The sequence below is a fragment of the Sycon ciliatum genome, chromosome 1 (genome assembly GCF_964019385.1).
Source record: "Sycon ciliatum chromosome 1, ocSycCili1.1, whole genome shotgun sequence".
NCBI classification, from domain to species: Eukaryota; Metazoa; Porifera; class Calcarea; order Leucosolenida; family Sycettidae; genus Sycon; species Sycon ciliatum.
Window position 1 is genome coordinate 62,174,163 of NC_088643.1, and position 8,282 is coordinate 62,182,444.

At 49.4% G+C, this 8,282-nt stretch overlaps 1 protein-coding gene across 1 annotated transcript in view; it reads left to right on the forward strand.

Annotated features, from left to right (window-relative positions):
• Positions 1-8,026: 8,026 nt before the first annotated feature.
• Positions 8,027-8,282, forward strand: part of LOC135804757 (DNA-directed RNA polymerase II subunit RPB1-like) — a 6,000-nt gene continuing 5,744 nt past the window's right edge. The window contains exon 1 of the mRNA XM_065318711.1: positions 8,027-8,282. This exon is cut by the window's right edge and continues 203 nt beyond it. The gene's annotated coding sequence lies outside the window, so the exon portion shown is untranslated.

The following is an 8,282-nucleotide window of genomic DNA, read 5'->3' on the forward strand; positions in this document are numbered from 1 at the left end:
TGTGCGGACAACGACACCTGTCTGATTGAGTATCTTGGACCTGCACTAGACGTGGCCCGCACTCACGGCACTCACATAGTGCTAGCTGGGGATTTTAATGTCCATCACGAGACTTGGCTCTGCAGCAGCAAAACAACTGTAGCTGGAGAGGCCTTGGAAGAATTGTGTGCTGAGCATCAACTCCACAAGCATGTCTTGCAGCCGACTAGGGGTCTGAACACCCTGGACCTCATCCTCTCCAACATGCCCGTTCCTATCGACACCACTGTCAAACCGCCACTTGGTCGCTCTGACCATGGGGTTGTTCTTGCCGACTTTTATCTCACCCCTGATGCTGAGCAAGCTACCTCCAGGACTGTCTGGCGCTACAATGAGGCAGACTGGGGGCGCCTGCGGGCCTTCTATCGCACTACTGACTGGTCCACCATTGCGACTGACGACCCTGAGGCTGAAGAGTCCTGCAGGAAGCTAAGTGACGTCATCTCCAGCGGCATGCAGAAATTTATCCCCGCCAAGCAGCTTGTTACCCGCCCAGCAGACCCCAAATGGTGGACTCCTGAGTGCACCACAGCATTGAACACTAAAGACAAGGCATGGAAGGCCTGGAGACGCAGTATTTTCAGCGAAGCCCACAAGGCTTGCTTCATGCGCTTAGTAGAAGATGCTATCCTCGCGAATGTGCGAGCTCGCACATCCTGGGAACTGAGAGTTCGTCGGAAACTGTCACGCGGAGGCCTGAGAGACAAGCAATGGTGGTCGGTGCTCAAATCTGCTGCTGGCGCCAGTCATGGCTCGTCTATACCATGCTTGGTGGATGACGCTGGTCACCAACTCCGTATGAATGCTGCCAAAGCAAACTGCCTTGGTCGCTACTTCGCCAATAAATGTAGCCTTGGAGATGATGACTTGGGCCCGGGGGATCTCCCTCATGCTCGCCAACCCGGGGTCACCCCACTTAGCCGAATCTACTTCCGCCTGCAAACAGTGAAACGCCTCCTGAACCAGCTCGACGTTGGCAAGGCGTCCGGTCCGGACAACATCCCTGCCCGAGTTCTCAAAGAGTGCTCCCATGAACTTGCATCGCCTCTCACGTCCCTCTTCGCCCTGTGCTTCCGTAAGGGTGTTCAGCCAGAGGCCTGGAAGAGTGCTCGAGTTGTGCCAGTCTACAAGAAGGGCAGCCTATCCAACCCTAAGCATTACCGCCCAGTCTCCCTCCTCCCCATCATCTCCAAAGTGATGGAGCGTATTGTGAACTGTCAAATTGTGAATCACCTTGGAAAACATCATCTCTTGTCAACCAAGCAGTACGGATTTCGCAGTGGCCTTGGAACAGCGGACCTACTAGCAGTGCTTGGGCATGACTGGTCGCTGGCAGCTGGTTCTGGTGGCTGTGCCCACGTCCTGGCTGTCGACATTGCTGGTGCGTTTGACCGCGTGTCGCACCCTGGCGTCCTACACAAAGCGGCCACTCTCGGTATTGGCGGTGGCCTGCTGCAGTGGCTACGGGACTATCTACGGAATCGCACACTAAGCGCAATCGTCAATGGACAGGAATCTGCTCATTTCCAGATTAAAGCTGGCGTACCCCAAGGCAGCATCCTGGGACCCACCTTATTCTTGATGTATGTCAACGATGCTGAGACCTGTCTTTCCCCATCAACGCGAATGGGTGTGTACGCAGATGACACCACGCTGTACACCATCATACGATCCAGAGATGACTCTGCTGGTAGTATTGCAGACATGCAATCTATCCTGGATCGATTGGGTAGCTGGGGAGAACAATGGCGAGTTCACTTTGAGCCGACAAAGTCGCAGCTGCTGCATATTGGCCACCACCGCAACGCCCGGCCACTCCCAGACCTACCGTTCGGAGCCCATGATATTCCCTGTGGGGACGAGCTGAAGCTCCTGGGAGTGACCTTCGACAGCAAACTCACCTTCAGACGCCATCTCCGCAATGTTTCTCTTCGTGCTGTAGCCCAGCTAGGATTTCTGCGTCGAGCATCCAGTTTCCTTGGTCGTGAAGGACGCTTGACAACGTACAGAGGCTTCGTACGCCCTGTACTCGAATACGCACCACTGACATGGATGGGCGCAGCCAACTCTCACCTGCAAAGTCTCGACCGCGTACAGCGGAAGGCCCTTGCTATCATTGATCCTGACGCCTTGCTGCAGTGCCTAGCTGCCCGCCGCCAAGTGTACGCTCTCACGTATATGTACAAGCTAATGTGCCTTCAAGACCATCCAGACCTCTCTGCGCTCGTGCCGCCTCGCCAGGAAGCTAGCATCGTCCCGCGGACAAGGTCGCAGCTCCGTGTCCGCCACCAGCATCAGCTACAAGCAGTGCTCCTCCCCACGGCCCCCAACTTTCTCCAGCGTCCGTTCCCATAATAATGGTGTAGTGGATGAATGGAACAGGCTTCCGTAAGACATGTTTCCGAATCCGATGCCCCAGTTAAAGTCTCTCCAATCCTTCAAGACGAAGGTCCATCGCCACTTGCGTCAAAATAATTGGCTCTGGGCTACGGACTCTCTGTGAGGCTATGTTACCCATTAATGAGCAACTACCCTCGTCCATCATCTCTTTCTTGTTTTATTTTATTTCTCTTTCTCGTGGCTCTCTGTCTCTCTCTGCCTCTCTTTCTCTCTCTCTCTGTCTCTCTCTTTCTCTCTCTCTCTCTCTCTCTCACTCTGTCTCTCTCTGTCTCTCACTCTCTCTCTCTCTCTCTCTCTCTCTCTCTCTCTCTCTCTCTCTCTCTCTCTCTCTCTCTCTCTCTCTCTCTCTCTCTGTGTGTGTGTGTGTCTCTCTCTCTCCGGCTCTCTCTCTCTCACTTGATCTCCCTCCCTAGCTGCATTCCTTTCGATGCCTGGTCGTAGGCTATGATTCCGAGACCTCCGGTCTGATGAGCCTCGCCAACCACATCGGCACATTGCCCCTACTCCCCTTTGTTTTGTTGTCCAGTGTCATTTCAGTTGTCCTCTTCCCCCGATTATTAGTAGGGCTGTGTTTGCTAGTAAAAAAATAATAATAAAAAAGTAGATTTTATTATTTTACTAGGGGTGTCCCAACAGGCGTTGCCTTTTTACTGGGAACCCTAGGTGAATTTTTACCATGTTTACATACAGAGTAAGAGACGGGGCCTGACGGCAGTCAGTGGGAAGTAAAGAGCATTCCATCTGTCTGCCGCCAGGAAAGAAATAGAACGCATGCCATATTGCGTAGAAACAGGCGGAAGAACTAATGCACGCTGTGCCTGGCCGCGCGTGCGAGCCTGGTGTCCAGGCACAGCAGCCCTAACTAGGCCTAAGCTGGAACAAGGATTGGAGAAGGGGACTAGCAAGATGTGGGGACAAGTAGCGGTACACGAAAACATAGAGTTTAAGATGTATGCGCTGTTCAAAAGAATAGAGATGATATTTGCGGAGAACAATTTCAGTAGACATCATACGGTCAAACCCAAAAACCTTCTTCATTGCTATGTGACTTACCGTCACGATCTTATTGAACAGGGTGGCGCTGAGACAGTACAGATAAGCGTTACTGGCATAGTCGAGAGTCGACTGCACAATGGATAAATAGAACGTCCTCTTCGCTTCAGGTGTTAGGTTTTTTCGGCCATGTCTGAAGGCGGCAATCTTGACGAACACCACACCGCAGACCTTCTCGACTTGCGGCTGGAAGGTGAGATGCTCGTCGATGAGTAGTCCGAGATCCTTCACGGTGGCTGCAGGGGTGAGGGGCTTGCCTTTACAAACTAGGGGGATTGGTAGATGCGGCACAGGTTGGCGTGGGCGCCGAAGGACCAGGAACTGCGTCTTATCAGGGTTCATGAGAAGTCCTTTGTCATCTAGGTAGAGCTCCAGAGCGCTAAGGTCATCCTGAAGCTTTCGCAGCATGACAGAGAGGTCCGTTCCAATGATGAAAAATGCGATGTTGTCGGCATAGAGCTGAGAAATACTGTTCCGAACAATCTGTGGCCCGGACCTTGCGGATGTAGACGCAAAAGAGGAGGGGCCAAGGACGGACCCTTGCGGAACTCCCCTGGTGCAGGACACAGTCCCACCACGCTCCCCATTGACCATGACTTGTTGACTTCGGGAGGATAGATAGTCCGCAAACCACTTCAGCACAGAGCCGCCTAGCCCGACGTCAGCCAGCTCGTTGACCAGTTGCTGATGCTGTACACGGTCGAAAGCCTTGCTCATATCTGCGAACAGTATCGCGCATCACTGGCCATTGTCCAGTGCTCTTGTCCACCTATCCATGGAAACAGCGAGGGCATCTTCGCAACTGTGCTTTGGACGGTACGCAAACTGCTCCAGTGGCAAGGCAGACAGCTCTGGGTGGTCACGGAAGAATTCAGTAATCTGCCGGTGGACAACCTTCTCCAATATCTTGGAGGCAACGGGCAGCAGAGATATTGGCCGGTAGTTGGTAGCTGCAAGTTTGTCTCCAGACTTGAAGAGTGGGCACACGTGTGCATGCTTGTAAGAGGCTGGAAAAACGGTAGAGGAGCGGTTTCAAAATAGGTTGCAAACCGGAACTGGGTCAATATTCACTTTCTCTCTTGGTATTTTCAGTTGTTTTGATTTACTATTATATAAAATTAATATCCAACAGCACTCGGCCGCAGGCCGGAGATTGGCACCCACCGGGCTAGTATCCAGCAGCCAAAGGTGGGGCCATGCATCATATGGATATCAAAATGATGGTAGGTAAACAACAGAGAAACACACAACACTTTTTTTACATTATAAATATACTACATGTAGTTGTCCAAACCCAATCTGGCCAATTGCATGATCAAGCAATGGTTGCATCTACTGCAGACTACTGGTATTCAAAGTACTGTGTACGTGTGCGCTATACCGCTATCAGTACCTTCTCCGGGTAGCTAGTAGCCGACTGCAAAATGTTTGTTTTTTTAAATATTGTGCATGTACTTTGTATAAGTACAGTCATATACATGACTGTGTACGCAAGCGATCCTTATAATGATCCTAACCTTGAGCATGTAAACAGCAAGGAGCAAGAATGCTTCCGTAAGGATCTCAGGCATAGGCTACAAACATTTCCACATCTCAATTTCGCTTGCACGGACAAAATACTGTATAATTATTATTGTATAAACACGTCATTTTCGGTGGAACTTTTAAAAATTTCGGTAACTTCGCCGGTAGAGAAACCATGGAAACAGCACCAGTACAGCTCCGCCACCTCGTCACTCATTGACAGAAGTGTTTTGACAGAAGTGTTTTGGTGAGAGCTGTTCGTCAGACTCGTTTGCCAGCCTGAAGGCCAAGATCTGGTCTTGACAGGACAAAGACAGCGCTGGATCGTCAATAGTCAGATTTGATCGACTGGCTTGATGGACAGAATCACAGATATCCGTTACTGCGAGGCTTTGCATCAGAGACCTGTACTCTGTAGCTGGCCTGAAGAGTTGTAAAATTACACCTACATGTACAGCTGTAGGATCCAGCAATTCTATGTGTATGGTTCGGTGCACAAAACATCAGCAAACAAACACACCTTCATGGCAATTGTGTCATAGCGTGATGTCATAGAATGATGTTTTTGTGTTATGCTCTTCGCTATACCTCCTTACTGGGAAGAAACCCCCGCTTGGATTTTGAAATAAAACAACCATCTGACATCATAATTTTTTTTTTAAGAAGAATGTATCATCATTATCAACATTCTGCTCTCTATCTTGGTCAATCCCATTGCTGTGTTTTTTTTTCTTATTGGCCACGTCACAGTGCCATCAACAACCGGATAAACATTCGAAGGTTCCAGACTGGGAGATGCTCTCTTACGGTGCAGGGTTGGCAGTGGTGCCTGGTGGCACCGCAAGTAGTTTCCCCAGCTTCGCCGGTCGACTCACGTGCACGGGGCTTCTGCACTCTGCATTGTCGACCTACAGCAGTCGAGCACAGTACATGTAGTGGTGATATTCGAAGTCGACAGCATGTTACAAGGCGAATGACATAACACTGCTCCTTACTACAGGTCAGACCTCGCTATAACGTACGAAATGTGAATGTCCCTGCCGAAACCAAATCACTTCTGCACAAAATTTCCTTGCTATAAGTATAACATAATCCGCAATAGCATACTGGGTCCGACCCACCGTCCGAGGGGATCCACAGGATTTCCTGTGGATATGAGATCCCCTCGTTTGAGGGGATTATGAGCCATAATCACCTCAAACTAGGGGAAATATCCGTAGATCACCTGAAAAGGGTAGTATGATCAAAGTAACGACGTTATCATGAAGACAATCATGATAATTATTGCATGCAGCCTTTTGCAGGAACAGCTAGCCTGTACTAGTATACTTAAAGGGGAAGTTAAGGCAAAAATTAAAATTTCACCAGTTGTATATGTAGTCTTCGGGGTGCTGAGTCGAATGGTCGTGGTCCGAGGAAGCTGAGACGCTCCCTTCCTACTTGAATCCCAATCGAACTCGCGTACTTCCACCGAAACTGGGTGACTGCGCCCTACTAGATGGGGATTTGTATGCAAAATGTCACTAAAAGCGCCATTTCGTTCTTATAAAAGCACGGATGACCGCGATTGGCCCATATGTTGTAGCAAGAGTACAGGTTTATGTACTCTTGGTTGTAGTCTTTTGGACGCTGAGTCGACTGGCTTTGGTCCGAAAAGGACCGTGCCTGCAGGGTAGAGGGGACGGTTTCAAATAGGACACCGGTTGCAAACCGGAACGGACTCAATATTCACTTTCTCTCTTGGTATTTTGATTAGAAAACATATGTCACAGTGAGACTACGATGTGTTATACTCCGAGCCAAAATTTCATGGCTCTGCGATGACCAGAAGCGCCATATCAAGCAGGTGAGTTTTTGACGTGTTGCTTCGCACTGCGACTTGAGTTTTACGACTTTCGAAAAATCAATTTCTTGTCGCAGGTAAACAGCGGCTCGCCTCTCGCCAATAAAGCACCGCATACCAATTAAAACTAATGGAAGCACACACAAGGCTTATTGTTACTCTGTACTGGCCGTCGTGGAGCGATAGCAATTGCCTAATTTCAGACCCAGAGTGAATTTGACGGGCACTCTAAAACGTGTCCGGTTTGGAGCCACCTCTGATTTGAACTTTTTTGAAGCGAAAAATTGGGCAACTTGGAGGCAATGTGTCAACACAAAGGAGTGGCTCAGTTCGATTGACTCTGGCCCCAGAGCAAACTTCAACATGCCAGTTTCCTTCCACAAGCATATTTCGAGTGAAAAATCAACGCTGATGATCGGTTTGGGTCTATACAAATTTGGCTGTCAAAACGTCCCGGTGTCGAGCCGTCTCCTCTACAACCAAGAGTCCCGGTGGACTCTTGGTACAACTTACTAGCCTGTTTGACCTTTTTTGGGTGCAGTCCTGTCACTCGAGTTGAACTCGAGTTGAACCTTGGTGTGAAAGTTGTCACCTGCTGGCGTGGTGACCAGGTGATTTGGGCACGCAGGACCACGTGACCGCTTCTTCAACCATGTTCGATTGGGAATAAAGGAGGAACGCTGCATCGCAGCCTTTTCGGACCAAAACCAGTCGACTCAGCGTCCAAAAGACTACAACATATGGGCCAATCGCGGTCATCCGTGCTTTTATAAGAACGAAATGGCGCTTTTAGTGACATTTTGCATACAAATCCCCATCTAGTAGGGCGCAGTCACCCAGTTTCGGTGGAAGTGCGCGAGTTCGATTGGGATTCAAGTAGGAAGGGAGCGTCTCAGCTTCCTCGGACCACGACCATTCGACTCAGCACTCCGAAGACTACAACTGGTGAAATTTTAATTTTTGCCTTATAATTATTAACTTCCCCTTTAGGCCTAGATAGCATCATGCAAAAAAAGACGTACAGACTGTAGTACATGCCGTAACATAAAATTAATGGTAGTACCGGTAGTACTTCAGTAGATCTACCTGTCGTCGTGTCGACAACTGGACAAGTCATCAAGCATTCATATCAATAATAATAATTATTATTATCATCATCAAGGTCGAGCGGGATTCAAAGGCTTGTGAAAATAGAAGTGATGGGTTTGTAGCCTATGTTACAATGTAGGTTTGTACATTTTCTCTTGATGAATTCAACCGGTACCGGAAATCGAGTAACGGAGTCCGCAATCCAACTGGAGCAATCTTCAGGGGCCAGCGGAGGCTAAGCGTTACGCTCGCAATCAGCGAGTTTTGGCCGTGGTCGCACGCAGTGGTAGATCAACTATAGCTTTTTGTAGTAACTGGCTGTTGTAGGTTTCGG